Source organism: Anopheles coustani, chromosome 3, assembly GCF_943734705.1.
Source record: "Anopheles coustani chromosome 3, idAnoCousDA_361_x.2, whole genome shotgun sequence".
NCBI lineage: Eukaryota > Metazoa > Arthropoda > Insecta > Diptera > Culicidae > Anopheles > Anopheles coustani.
Genome location: NC_071288.1, coordinates 39,283,549 through 39,299,847, shown reverse-complemented (window position 1 = coordinate 39,299,847; position 16,299 = coordinate 39,283,549).

Sequence of the window (16,299 nt, the reverse complement as noted above, 5' to 3'; positions counted from 1 at the left end):
AGTACAACGTCGATTAGCTGATGTGTTTTACTTTTACATTTTGCCCACGAAGTGATTCAGATCAGAACCTGATATAAATGCCAGTTGGAAATTGCAAATGTCAACAAAATTCAAATTTGGCAAATCAATCATCCATGTTTTTGTTGCTTTACATAACAAGAAGCCCACTGATGTGAATAACTAACCAGTAGTTGGTCAAATACTAACTTTAAATTATTTAGTTCAAAAAATATCCCACGGCATGGCAAAAATGACGGTTCAGAATAGTTAACCCCTTCGGAAACGGTGAAAATAAAAGTTTTGTCATAGCAGTAGTTGAAATACGGTTTACAGTGTTCTTGATGCTTAATCATACATTTCATTTCAAAATTTATCGTTTTATTCAGATGCCAAATAAAGTTATTTATTAAGTCATTTACCGTTAGTTTACCGTTTAGTCGATGAAATTAGTTTATAAAATGATTGAAAGAAGGTAAATTGATAAATGAGGCCGTAGTCTAAATCCTCGTCGTTCACATTTGCACCTGATGCTATGCAAAGCATGATACATGCAATCTTTTCGAATATTTGAACTCTAACAGTTCAATTAAAAGACCATAACGGTTTAAACTAATCATGCAGTGGAGGTTGAAGACAAGTTAATATACTTTTATATTTGTAAATTACAATACATACGATAGAAAGCAAGAACCGATGAGTTTAGCCTTAAAAATGAACTTGAATGCAGCGAGCGGATTGCGATAGGTTTATCAAAAAAGGCCTATGTTATAAATTTATGAAATTAGGAGGGTCCGTGGGCGATAACGATTTGAAATCCCAATCGTCCCAATTTTAGATGATTACATAATGTCTACAATTTCTAACCGTACTGTCAATCTCGCAAAAGATGCATCAACCTTTTGCGTACCTAATCTCTGATTTTTCTCTTTCTTTCCATCCAATGCTTTTGGTACTCTTTACTTGTCTAGCAACCAGCAATTCAACCCCTAGTGATGGAACAGGAAAACACGATGTTTCCCGAGGAAAACAGTTTGATATCGTACTTCGGACGGTTCACTTCGGTGTCGAGTGGTTCGCCTGTAGTCAACGTGTTGGTTAGTGGCTTAATTTTTTAAGTATAATAATTATTGGTTTCATTATGATTTAGGCTGCATTTCAGCAGCTGTGTTATTATTGTCCGATCGAACGAATGCGCTAGAAATCCGTGATGTTAGTTTTTAGTCATGTTCTCCATTCAAATGTGGAGAGAAACTGTTTTATTGGAAGCACGTTTGCAGCCGATTGCAGGTTTGGTGAAAATAAGTTCTGTATTGGATATTTTCTATTGCCTATCATCATCGTTGTCGTCATTGGCCAGTACCCAACCTATGTTTGGTTGGATTTCTGTCGAATGAAATTCCCTTTTCACGCCGAAGAAGGTCATTTTCAGCACCGTGAAAAACCGTGTTTCCTGCGGTTACTGTGCTGATGTGTATGTGCCAAGTGTGCGAGGTATCCTTTTCCGACTATTCGGGTGTGCTTCAGCTGTGTGAGTGAATCCTTGCTGTACTAAGAATTTGACGTTTCACACTACGAAACAATCGCATTTTCCTTCACAAGACGCAGTGGATTTCTTTGCCAAGGCGACAGCACGTCCAGTTCGTTTCGGTTGCTGACTGCGAACAAAGCACCCCTGCATACACTGGCGGTGAAATACACACATTCGCGAGCGCGAGGAACGTGTTTTGTCTGCTGTGCAGATAGTTGGAGTAGGGGTTGTTTTTTTCGCTTCCTCAAATAATTAACCGCGACCCGCAGCGGGACATCCAACCATTCGCCCGCAGGGAAAGCGCGACAAGTGTTGCTGGTCGCTTTTGGTGCTGTGTTGGTGTGGTGGGTGGGATGGTGTTTTCTTTTTTTTGTTTAGATCTTTCCCCGCTCACTTTTCCATATATCGCGCCGCATTGCGTGTCATTACATCACGCACACGAAGATGGTGTGCGCGGTTGTCTAGCAGCTGAAGGCACGTATCGTACTAGCCTCAACATTGAGATATTTATCAACGTTTTAGACGGGCGCACAACTATTCATAGTCGTCGAATAAGAAGCGGTTCGCGGATGGATTGCTACCATCGTAAAACCAAACCAGCTGATTTGTTCAACACCCCCGTACCATGACGTCTTTGGTTTTAAGTAACAGTGTATTCAAAACAAACGCTTACTGTGTTGCTCTTGTTGGTTACGCAAAATGTTTTTATTTTAAATTTGCTTCGTTAATCGCATTTACTGCCCTGCTGCCGGTTTTCTTAAATTATTTTTAAAAAGATGTTTGAAGAGCGATTTTTATGGCTGAGGGAAGGCAATTACAAAATTTAATTAATTCAATTTACAATAGGAGACAAATTTAAAAATTACTAAAATACAACCAAACATAAGCTCATATTCGAGCGTTTGTTTATTTGTATGGTTTTTATCTATGAGCAGCATTCACGCGAACTACTGATAGCAATCTTTCATGGCGATTGGTTTTCATGGCACATAGAAGCATTTGTACGTGATTCGTACGACCGTAGAATTTACATATGGTTTATTCAGCACCCAAGCGGAAAGCAGCATTCGGTAAAGCTTTGGTATTCTCTGTTTTGCCTTCAGTTCTCGCCTTCCGGAAGACGGAACCCCGCAGTTTGGAAGTCATCATCTCTCTTTTGCCTTCCTTTGAAACGTGATCCGGTGGCTCAATTGGGCGGTTTGTAAAAGAAAGTGTCAAGTGCGTCCGGCATACCCCACACTCCGGCAACTTCTTCGCCAAGGTCTTGCTCAGCATTCGTACTGGAATTTCCGCTGCAGCTGGAATCGTAAAATCTCGTCGACGCCAGGCGGTTGGAAAGTTATCTCCGCACCGGAATATACTTGCACTTACGAATCGCGTCCGCCGCTGCCACCCATTTGCCTTCGGCCAGCCTCCGGTTAGGGGCTCAGTCTCTTTTTTTTTCAACGGGGTCGTCCGCATCCTACCAAACGCATCCGGAAGGTTTCGCTTCATTAACTTAAAACAACTGTCAAGGATGTGCCAGTTCAGAGTTTTCTAGCATCGTTCTACAGTGAAAGAAAGTTCATGTAAGTAGCAAATATTAAATGTTTCTATATATCATATTAATATTTAAGGTGAGCTTATATTGAAGTAAAACTGTAAAGTACCACTGTTCATCATGGAAATTTTAAAGAGAAATAATTTATCACATTTTTTAACTATAGAAAACATTGCTGTATAGTCTTTCACATTAATTGACAAGAAAAAAAAACATCTAGTATTCTGGGATCTTCTTTAGTCCACCCAATCCTTTGTTTGCCAAAATATTGCAGTAAAGTTACTTTCTACTGCTGAAAACCTTGAGCCTTTTGCCGCATTATTCTTAGTGAAATCAAGAAGTTTACCGTACGCCGGTGTAGGATGTCGATTGCCCTCGGACTTATGCAAGAACTATCGGAAAACCAGTTCTAAGTAAAGTGGTCGGACTGGTTTTCTATTGATGTGTTGCGGTTTTTATGCTTTCAAACCGACCGGTTTGATTTATATGTATCAACTCAACTTTTTTTTTTTCAATTAATATAGTTTGATTTTATGTATTTCACTACATTTCTTTGAAATATGCCGTAACATGTCGTATGTAATATTAGTTGTGTATGGATAATTTTCAGATAATTATTCCTAACGTGTATCTCATTAATACACTGGAGGAAACAAGATTAGCACCACCCTGTTTTTTGCCAATATTTGTTATATTTCGTTAAAGTTGGAGCTTTTTCGAGTTTGGTACGTTATTACAATCAATTTAACAACTTACCAGTGGATTACGATCGTATTCATGTGGGCTAATAACGTTAAAACCAAATAAGTCATGAAAACAGGGAGGAAATAAAAATAGCACCACTTTGGATTTTTGTTCAGCAATTGAAGCTATTCTACAAAACCTCAATTAAAATATTATTTAATGATTTTATTAGTAAATATAAGAGTATTTGTATCTAATTTCTTCAATACGTGGTGATTTAGAGGCACAAAATAATATTTTTTAGGGAGTTCTGCTCATGGCGCTCCCAGCATTCACGAATACGAATTAGCACATAATTGTTGCTTCATTGTTTGACATTTGAAGACAACCACGATGACCATGAATAGGCCAAAGGTTTTTTATGAGATTAGGATACAGAGAGCCTGCTGGCCACCTTGATAGCTCCATTCTTATGTCAGGAATCCAACCTGTAGCCAATATCAACGCGTGAAATCCGGTATATTTTTATTGGAAAACGAAGTCTAAGCCCAGCCAAGATTAATTTTGTTCAATTAATCTTGTTTCTAGTACATACAACTTCATTCTCACTTAGATCCATGGCAAGGTAAGCTTTCGTTGCAGGGAGAGAGCTCCCCATATCGATGATTTAACACCACTAACGTTGCGGCTCATTTTAACACCAGGTTCTTGTTGAAAATCTAGCTGAAAGTATTGCCAAACATGTAGAAAACAAAGAATGAACTTTATTTCGCCTGAAAAAAACTTTTTTTTATGCTTCGCAACAATAAATATAACTAACAGCAAATTTCAACCGTTTCAATGCATTACTCTCTGTCATGTTGAGCTTGCGGAATCTTTGTGGCTACTTGTAGTTTTCCCCGCTCAACGTAATCCGCGCTAAATGTCTTATTGGCATCTTAAGTTGAATTCTGCATGATTTAGAATCATTATTCGTACCTGGTTTCCTCCTTATTTATAAATTATTCACCTATCCATCTCCGAATGCTGGGTTTTACTCCCGAGTTGGTCCTTGTGGCCGTCGTTACCGGAATGTTTCATCAACCCTACTGCTATGATATGTAATCGAAAGGTTTTTAGACCGATTTTCAGGGATCAGCCCTCTGCTACCATGGTCAGTTTTGATGTTTAGCTTGGTTTTAACGAAGATATGCTGTTCCTGACCCATTTTTTCTGAATGACTTGGAAAATCAAATAACACACGAATAATAAAATTAAATTTCTATAGTTTAGGTTCCATACTAACTACTAATATCTTAAAAACCCATTTAAAATTATTAGTTTTTAAATATCTTCAATTGCTGAACAAAAAACCAAAGTGGTGCTATTTTTATTTCCTCCCTGTTTTCTTGACTTATTTGGTTTTAACGTTATTAGCCCACATGAATACGATCGTAATCCACTGGAAAGTTGTTAAATTGATTGTAATAACGTACCAAACTCGAAAAAGCTCCAACTTTAACGAAATATAAAAAATATTGGCAAAAAACAGGGTGGTGCTATTCTTGTTTCCTCCAGTGTATTTGAAGTGGAGCAATATTTAATTCGACTGTCGGTGCAATCAAAATTAGATTCCATGATCGAAAGGCAGTACGCTGAACATATTCCAGCTGCCTTTGAACAAGTATCCATCGTTAGGCAAAATAATCTTGCAGCACAAGCTTCGCCCAGCCTTCGACCTGGTCGGCGTAGGTACGTTACAACCGGTTGGCATGCTGGTCCGATAACAGCTGTGCAGGATGGAAGAACCTTTAATTAAGCCAAAGCTACACCACCTAACCTGACGATAGCTTGTCTCCGGTTTGGGGCCCGCTTTGCTCGAAGGTTGCCCTGGCTCCGGTTCGCCCACCCGGAGGAGGGAAGCACGGTTTTAGGTGTGGTGTGTTTCTTGAGCTACGGAATAGAGCCGACATGTGCACAATCCATCCACCCTCTGGACCTGCTGCTTGCTTCAGGTGGTGTGCATGTTGTGGCACTGCAGCAACGCGCCGTCGTTCTAGCATTTTGATTGAAATGTTTCCTTCGCATCGATTCTGCTGGTGGTCGTGGACTGCTTTTGAAGGCCTGCACCCGGGGGGTGCACGACCTTGCCGAAGAGACCGTGGAATCCGTCGCCGTTGGTACAACGCACCGCCAGCAGTGTGGATGCGCTACAGCGCGAATGTGGAACCGTTAATGTTGCTCAGGGACGACCGACCTCCGTTGGGGTCCTTCGCTTTTCGATCCGTGTGACGACTACGCCTAGCAAACGGAACCCCAAACATTGTGCCTCATCCGATGGACGGGTAACGAACTTGAGACTGCGTTATCGCGATGGCTTCTCAGTTGCCGCGCGTTCTACTCCAGTTGCCGAAGACCACAAGAAGCGGCACTGCAAGTTTCCAATTGCTCGATAAAGACATGGCAAAAGTTGGACGTCTTTGTTAGTGACGGGTTCTAAGCGTGGCTTTTTGTTTCTTCGCAGCCGATGGTAAACATGAGTCATCAAGCTGGTGTAGAGTGTACATTTGCGCCTTTTGGTGATTAACACATTTAGGTTGGAAAAGCTTCTTGTTTTTTAAACATTGCCAGGTTCCATCCGTATTCTATTTTTATGCCAATTCAAATACAGTGTCATCAACGGAAGTTATCTTGTTACAGTATTTGCACATTTTTAGAAAGTTTTAAAAAACATCCCTTTAGAAAAAATGATTCGGAAAATAATAGAGTGAAGAAAAATGTTCAAGAAATTGAAGTTCAATTTTTCTTCTTTTGAAATTTTTTAATGTTTTTAAAAATTTGGGAAAGGTTTTAAAGCCATTCAACTTCCATAGACAGTTGTCTATGAAAGGTATGTGTTAATAAAAGTACGACCCCTAAAAAAATATTATTTTATTAATGTTTATGACATTTTTTTTTGGTATTTAATCAGTTGTTATACGTGTTTTAACCTCCATTGTATGATCGAATCGATAAGTTACTAGTTAGTTATAATGACCCCTTAATCCGCCTTCGACCAATTTTGAAATAAAAGGGGGTCGTTATACACCGCAAAATACGGTAATTATTTAGAATTAAATATATGTAGCTCAAATTGACCTCGTGGAGAAAGGTAAATATACCTAGTTAACGACTTGTACCAGAGTTTAGCATTTTGTTTAAGACTACTATCAAAAGCTGAAACTTGATTACGTTGGTAGATCTAACGAACAACATTTGGTACAACGAATGCGCGTGTTGCGCATTTCGAATTAAACACCAACACCAGATTCGGCGTCTCGTCCGACCGTAAAAAATTCAGACGTTTGGTGTCATTCCAAGCCGAAAGCAAGCATTGCAAACCAAAAAGAAAAAAACAGATTATGTTTTCCCAGGGTACAACTGCAGCATCAACTGCAGTAAAATTTTGCCGCTAGAAACGGCATGCTCTGGTGGTTCAAAGTTCTTTTCGTTTCGTTTCACGTTGCGGTGAACGTGTTCGACGCCGACTAACAGTGTTTTGTTCATTGCGGAGTTTTCTTTTATTGAAGAAACTGAAGAAAAAAAAGGTATGTAAAACTGTATGATGTGACAGAACCGTAGGATCGCCGCCATGAACGTAGGCAGCGGACATATGGTGTAAGGACATTTCCCTTTCGGAACACGTACAGAGCCCACAGTGTAAGCGAACCGTGCGAGCGAATTTAAAATGTATTTCCTGTATTTGCTCAAATTTCCATCCCTACGAGCGACATGATGTGTGACGGTCGTAAAAGTGTGTGTTTGTGTGCTATTTTTCTCGCAATAAAACAAAACAAACAAATAGAGAAATCTAAAACAACCGATACCACCCACCAAACCACCCATAGGCTGAAACCAACAAGCGGCGGTTGTTTATTAGGGAACACCACCGTGACGGGTGATAACATTGTTGGCGATTTGGGCTTTTCTGTTGCGTTGTTTTTTTCATTTTTCTACCTGCTGTCATTTGTTTTAGGTTTAGCAGGCAGAGGCAGAGGCAAACATTGGAAAATTTGAAAAAAAAACAACAAACAAGCTGGACTGGCCTAGCCGCAATTTGATGCAACAACATGTTGCTGGAAGTACTAGATCCGGTCGTACGGGCCCAGAAATTGGGACACAAAAACAGCTGGCAATGTGCCAGGAAACAAAAAACCTACCTACCAGGTCGCCGTTGGTAAAGGATCACGGTTGCTGGTGGAACTGTTGGACCTTTCGATGCGCTGTGGATGTGGTTTGTCTTTAGGCAAAAGCCGCCGTTGATGACCTGCCTGGAAAGTGCCCACTACAGGAGCTGATTTAGCCGAGCGTGACCTTCGCATTGTTCTACTTTTTCCTAGCCAATGTGATTTATTTCGTGTGACGGTTTGGGTTGTTATTGTACTGCGCAGATCAAGGAACAAGGGCAACTCTCAACACTTCATTACATGAGAAACAGTGAGGCAGCTTTGCATACAAACTCACGGTGTATTTGGCGATAAATATTGACAGTTTTATTATGAGAGTGCAAACTCCCTTTAATTTTGTTTTCTTAGAGCAGTTAATGGTACTATTTCCTTCATAAAATCGAATTAACGAATTTTTGCAATAAATTTAACAAATTATATCTCATTTTTGCGTTACAATGTTATGATAATTCTGCCAGCACTGGAAAGTTTATTGCGTTAGAAATTAGAAAAATAACCAAGTAGAGTATGTGGCGATGTCGGAACAAGAGTACAATCAGCTAATGAAATTTTGGAAAAGATTTGTACACACAGTATTTATAAGGATAGACGCAACCTAAACATGTCGAGTGTCCCCTTAAACTTCCAAAGAATCGTTTAACCTGACTGGGGCACTGTTAAACTCTTCGATACCGAGTCGATAAATATCAATCAAGGTACTTTTGAATTTCATCTGCGAATTATCCGATAGAAGATCTGTTTGTTTTGCATTCCACGGATGCAGATAAAGTGTAAAAAGTCAAATTAAACTGGCCTTTGGCCTGATAATTTTTTAATGACGCTTAAAGATACCCGATTGCTGTTATCGATTTTTTACCGAAGTTTAACATTACCCTGATAAATTTACTGATACTGTAATGAGATTTATTTACCAGTTTTCGAAAAAAAACCTTCGTTCCTACACATTTATCGATCTTACAATATCATTATACATTATGTTGCAAAATCCGGCACGAGCTAAAAGAACGGTGACCGACCGAATGTTCTGTTAGGTGAACATTGTTACATTTGCGAATCTTTGGTTATTTGTTTCTGATACCTAGTACAACAACTTGTTCATTACTGTCGGATTTATCTGAATATTGTTACATAAACATGAGAAATTGTTTTCCTAATTTCACTGAAAGAATTCGTCACGTACCTTGTACACCAGAGAACGCGGGGGAAGGAAAACATTTTAACTAATCAGTTCGTTGAACATCATTGGTTTTACGTTTGTGTTAGGTGTGTTTTTCCGAAAACACGCTCCACAACCAGCACGTGATTGAGCGATTTATCTAGCGCAGAAGCAGCGTATAAAATCGTGACCACAACTCTTTCCTTCCCTTGTGCCGTGTACGAAGCCGGTGTTTGCCGTGATAAGCGGGATTTAACGAAGATAAACCGATTGACTCGGGAGAAAACGCAACTCGCAACCAGAATCCCCGCTACTAACGAGCGTGTTTCTGGATGTATCGTGTAGGGAGTACACTTATTTATAACTTGTTCATTACGGTGGGCAATTAATTTTTTGCTGGAAAAAGAAGCCTAACTACGTTCGTGGTAAAGTAAGATTTTTGTAAGTAGAGCAAACTTTCTGCAACAAAAATGAGACGATCTTCGATGGATGTGAGTTTGATAACATAAGGCTTGCACCCTTTCTGCAACGCTTGCTTGTTGTTCCGTGATAATAACAAATGAAGAACACAATTACCAAACTAGTCTTTCCAAACGTCATTTATTCGGTATGTCCGTGCTCCGTCTGTTCGTCTTATGATTTTTTGTTGATGCAAGCTTCCATTGCTGGTATATAATGGGAGAATTCCGCTTTGTAAACCTAAAAAAATAGTTGTTACGGTAGTAAGCTTTAACTTCCGGTTTTGCTCCTAGCAACTTTTCTCGCGTGCTGCTTCCCGTCGGCAGTCTATTGTTGTGTGGTTTTAAATAGTCCGCTCTATTTTCGCTGCACTCGCTCGTTTGCACTCGTTTGATCGCCAATTGATAGTATCGCGTTGGTTAAATGCGCTCGCTAACCTTCCACTGGACAGGTGGCGAACATAATTGCCCATAATGTGCATCGTAAAATGCCGCACTGCTTAGCCAGCAAAATACGTGGTTCTACTTGTCGCCATTACCCAAGCGCGCGCAACACACATAACACATGTCCATGTCGAGGCGGTTTTATTTTCCTGTTTTCCGCGGCACTGCTCGAGAATGCGACAACAAAGTAGGTGAAAATGGCAACAAATAGTGATGATACCTACGAATTACCTCCGAGCACCGTTACGAGCACGGTTTGCGGATGGCCAAGCACATTCAGCTGCGAGTTATCGCTAGTTTATCCATCATCCGCTGAGTATGGGGATTTGGTGTAGGTGAGAAAATCCTTGCTGCCATCCACATTCATCATTACCGGCTGGACGGCGGATGACGAACTGTCGTTACCAGAGTAGATGGCAATACTCGGGTGGCTCGTGGATAACCAACTAACGATTTGAAGCATGGTTGTACCACGAGCAAGTGAAGATGTTTTGCTCCTGAATACATCGGTGGACGGCGCGAACCATTAGCGAATGTTTTTTATGCTGACTATAAAAATAATGCAGGCATGTCCCAATGGAGGGTTTTTGGTGTGTTACGAGAGCATATTTGTATAATGCCTGTTGAAACTAATTTTAGATCATACTTGTAGTTATTGTAAACGTGTGGTCGTGTCGTTATAGGTTTAGTAAAAAATTTGAACTTCTTTGACCAAACCAAACGGTTTAACTTAAGAATATCTACTTCTCGTTTAACAAATAGTTTATTCTATGCTTAATCACTGTCACTTAAATTGAGCAAATTGTTAACTTTATTACATTCCCTGCTTATATTAAGCATTTAGTCTAGAGTTTTGTAATTCCAACTCAGATTAATGAATCTGAATGACTTTACTGAACGCGAAATTTTTGAATTCCAAAGATTCATAAATGTTTAACGAATTTTTCATTAAGGTTTCCAAAGATTCATCGACGTTTTGAGATTCGAATCCCGAAAGATTTGTGAATCAATATGAATGAATCTTAAATGAAATTCATATGAATGAATCCCGCCTAAAGATTCATACACAATAGACAATAAATTTAGATTTTTCCACAATCATTGTTTATTTTACGTTTGGCTGTTTTAAATCGTTTAATTCTTTTATTTTTCTTAAATATTTTGAAACTTTTATATTTATATTTATAACTATAACTATTTTTAACTGTTTTGAATTTCAGTCCTTCTGTATTCACGTTGGTACCAAGATTTTTTCAAACGATTATCTTGTTTTTACTTTGTGTTCTATTAAATTAATATTAAAAGAAATTAAATAAATTTGAAATAATAACAAAGTTTTTGTTGATTTCAATAGTATTTTATATTTAATTTACTTTTTTTTGTGCCACTTTCGTAGAATTATCGTAAAGCTGCCAGTTTGACAATTGGATCGCAACCCGATCGATAATTTGTCGTTGGTGGTGTTTGCCGAGTTTTACTCAACAGCAACATAATGTTTCGCGACCACTCCAACAACATTTCCGTGCCCATTTTATCTGTTTGTGTATCGGTTTGTTCATGTTTTGTTTTCTTCTTATTCAGTTTAAGCCACTTTTGTGCAATGCTACCCTACCGATATGGCAAGCAACTCCAGTGACCAACCCCCAACGCTCGAGCTTGCCCGGTTTGGTTGTTTTGTTACGCCTGCTTTCAACTGCCTTACAACTTGTCGAGCTAATTTATGGACGCTGGTTTATCGGTTTGACCAAAAGTTCGGCGTCGCATTTTCTGTTCGCTATCGCGCACAATAGTGAGTTGTTTTATGTTGCGGTCGCTCGAAAAGCATATAACAACGCACATTGACGCACTCACGCACATAGTCTCGAACGGTTCCGGTTGGATATGGATGATTTACTCGCCCGATGAGAATGTTGCCAACTGGTTATGCTTTGACCTATTGACCGGAACCAAGTTTTCGTTTTAATGGTATTGATCCTTCTCTGCTCGTGCGCTTTATAGAACGGAAGAAAGAGTATTTATTTATTTCGTTAAGGGTTCGATAATCGATTCAATTTACTTTGAATTTGAAATGGCAAGAGTTATAAAATACTTGTTGTGATTTGTTGAAAACTTTTACAATTTTGTCATATGCTATCGCTTTGTTTACACAAATTGTGTGGTATTTTTAATCAGTCGTTTTGTACGACGGAAGACGATAAAATATAATCTTTTTTTATGGCCAATTTATAGATAGTTTTTTAATGAGAAATCTTTTCTGATCGCTTTCTCTTTTTTATTTCTAGTTATTACTTATTTTGCCCAATTCATACTGATTCTTATAATCACCGACTTTCGAAGAAAATCCAATATTTGTGTCCGGCACAAGGGTGTTCGATGAATCACTCGAAAACGCCAGCAAACTGGAGGGCATGTGTCGAAGCGTCGATTTGTGTGAAGCTCGATTTTGGGCGAGAAAAAGCGTTGCCGGAACAAGGGTATTTTCGCGGTCCATCAATCTTCACGATGGGGTCACTAAACATTCGTTGCCCGATGGTTCGTGCGTGCGTCGCCAATGCTGGTTTTTGGTGGCGGGGTGATGATGAGGGCAGCTTTTGCTACCATCGGGCTGCCGATTCTTCGCTCGCTTTCGTCGTATTCTGGGGCGCTTTTTCTGGCACTTAAAGGACAGCCTGGCGTCACCTTTACTGCGCGAAGAATCACCGTCCAGGCTGGCGCCAGCAGAATGTGTTTATGTCGTCGTCTCGATGGCGTAACGTCGGGGGGGTTAGTATGTGTGTTTGTGTGCTTTAGCTGGGGTTGCTGGTGCGCCCGTCGAAGTGGGACCCGGGATGCTAATCGAGCGGACAAATGCCGTCAGCGAACGGCAACGTTTAGACGGAAAAATACGCTTCACCAGTGACAGGCTCGAGGGGCGCGGTGATTACAAACGGGCGATCCATCCATCCGTTTGCCCTTACGAAGCATATACGTATCCGTGTGCAGACATGGGAGAAAAATGAATATTTTATCATGCAGAATAATTATGGCGCCGACACGCAACGCCTGCCGTGTAAAGCACACCGGCCCGTGCAGACATATACGATAATTTGTCAGTTTTGATGTGTCAGTCAAACAACGATAAAAAGTATTACTAAATGGTTCGATACTTCTAATGCAACCATACGTCAGTTTTAGTCAATGCACTTGTTTGAGTCTTGACAAGATTTGTTGGAGAAATTATGATTCACCGTATTTTGTTATCCAATACACGATGTAATTAACACGTACTAACTGGTGATGAGTGATTAAAACTTATGTTTTAAGGCAAGAGGCCTAAAGTAAGTTTTAATTTCAATTGGTTTCCATTGTCATCCAACGAATGGTGGTTTTGCTATTCAGTTTACATTTATATACAGGCTTACCCTTCTGTAGTTCATAAAACAACCAATCATAATTTATATCTCACTTTTACTCGCAAACAAAGATTATTACAACATGATAAAGTGATTCCCCGCTGCTTGCTGCAGCGAATGAAATGTTTTTATCAGCGGCAACATCGCGCTTCGACGCCACATAAATCCCCCGTGGATAGCGATAATTTGAACACCCGGTCATGTAATCGATATAGATATAGATTGTTTATCAATGGTTGATCGTCGAATGTCCATTCGATTCATTCCCCGATAACCAATCGAACGAAAGTGTAAGAGTTTTCCGGGCCATGTGGAATGTGGAGCGCCGGGCACGTCTCGTCGTCTGGTTATTGTGGGCATATGTGGAACGTTTTTCAGTTGGAAAACAGTTTTCCATGACCAAAGCACAATGTATTTTGTCACTCGAGTGAACTACGATAGTTGTGTTTTGGTACTATTGTACCATTTCTCAGTTTTTCTTCATTATTCTTTTTTTTCTTTCCCAATATTCTTCTTTTTTCTTTAATATTTCATGTTAATGATTTTTTAATCTAAACATAATTGTATAATTTGGGGGTTGGTCAGAAATATTATACATACTTTATTGCGGATTGCTAGTTTGAAGCTAAATCCTTTTGCCAACCAATTTCGAACAATCAGTATGCGCAACTAGGCGACTCCATCGATTGAGCGTTCTCCGTAAAGTCGTGTCTCCGGCGGAATAATGACACGTGGCAGTTTAAGTTATAGATTTTTCTACCATCAACTGCATAACCCGTAGGCCCTTGAAATGTCAGCTAGGATGCCGCTGCTAACCAACCCCGAGCATCGAGCCTCGGAAGCCCAATGGAGGCGCACGATGGTTTTCACGAGCACGGCCGTTCGTTCGCTTCACGTTCGCTCCGGTTCAAGGTTGTGCCGGGGGTTTGAGAGTGGCCGTTGTTCGTTGTAGTTTTATTTTTCTCCCTTTCGCCAACTTAGGCCAAAGACGGTTCGTCAGCAGCGGCGAAACACGTGCACGTTGCACGAATGAAGCACTGGTTGGTTTCTTGAACTCCCGGCAACAAATGCCTTAGAAAGGTGTGGTGAGGGTGGCCACGTCTCGAAGGTTGGAACGTCCGTTTCATGTCTTCAGTATGCATGTTTATGGATATTATAAATACATTAAGCTTTCACGCTAGCATGTGCAAGAAAGCTAAAAGAATCGGCGGGCTTGTGTTAGACGGGGCGAAACCTTGAAGGAGAACTATGTTTTACTGGACGCGTGTGTCTTGTTGAACGTTATACAATAGATTTGTTGAATTACATTTGCAAATCCTAAAGAAAATTTTTAAAAGCGGATCAGTTTCTGTTTATTACAATCTTATTTGACCCTATTTTCTATTTGTGAAAGCTGAGTGTTGAAATTTATTTACATTGCCTCATGAGTAGATAGTTGTATAAAATGTGATTGGAAGCTTAATTTCTAGTCAGAATGTGTTTAGCAAGTGGGAAAAAAAATTCGTAAAAATCGTGTTCTACACTATAACTACAAAGTCTAAACGCTTCCATTAGTCATTGAAAATGTGGCGTAAGATCCAAAACGAACTAAACAAACTTCAATATTACACATCAGTGTTACTGACTTCGAATTTAAGATTTATCATAGTTGACCCTTTTCAAACTTATGTTCGTTCACAAAACATACTGTTTTTCATCTCATGAAGACGCCTTGGTTGAACTTCGCTTTTCCCGGCAGGTAAACTTAGCTCCCCTTAGATTTAATACCAAAGTTACACGTGACAAACAATGTGCAGGGAAAAGTTTCAACTGTTGTACTTGTCACGTTAGTTTGAATTAAACAGTTTTTTTAAAGATTTTTTCGTTTGGGTTAGGCCGCGGCGGACCAGTTGTATTTGATAATTCAAAATAATGTATTTAGATACAGTTGTTGCTAAATAGTCGTTTTAATTTTCATTTACTATATAAATTAATATGGTTGACGTTTTGATGATCCATTTTAGGGGTGGTTATTCTTTTAAGCATTTTCATATACAGATACATATATAAAGTACATTATATATGGAACTAGCACACGGCAGAGTAAAGTATCAGCCTACAGAAAAGCTTCGTCAGGATGATCTGCGATCAGATGAACCGATCGAGATTCCCGCGGGTTTGATTCCACCACTGACGTTCATCTCGATCGCGCCATTCTTTCGCATCGGATGATCAGCTTGGCGTACGGCGTACTACTGCGTTCTCTGTTCCGCTTTCACACAGGGACAGCGTTGGCTGGTGCGTTTGAGTGCTCTCGTTTCGCTTTGTCTCGCGCTCGAGCCAGCCACTTGACGTTCCGTTTGTGGCGATGTCCCGGCACGATCCCGTCCGTCAGTGCACTCTCGCGGGGTGGCGCTCATCCAAGATTGCGCCGAGCGGCGATCGCTCATATTCCGTGCCGTAAGCCGTCGGGGGCAGTCTTGTTTCCGCCTTCGAAGCTACCGGAGCTGCCTTCCGCATCGGTCGGGGCGCCACAGATCGCGCAATCTCGTCGGGCTTTTGTCTTTGGCCCGCAGAACGCATCGCAAACGAGGCCTCCAAAGCCGACCGATTCGGTTCCGTTTTCCGCGTGTGTCATCGGTGAATCCTCCAGCATGGCGTGTGTGCGTATGGCTGTGTTCCCCGCGGGGGCTGATGTTGTGTCCTGAGGAGGAGGAACCGCCGTTGTGGTTAGTTTCCGTTCGGTGCTTTGTTCGCCGGGGGGGGCAAACACAAAAAAGCGTACCCATTTTCCTTGTTCCGCAACAATCTGCGCTGCCAACAACGTCACTTCCGTCGAACTTGGCCAACTCTTTTGTTACGACTTCCTCCAACCTGAGCACCGCGAGCAGCTGTTCTGCAGTTCCATCCCGC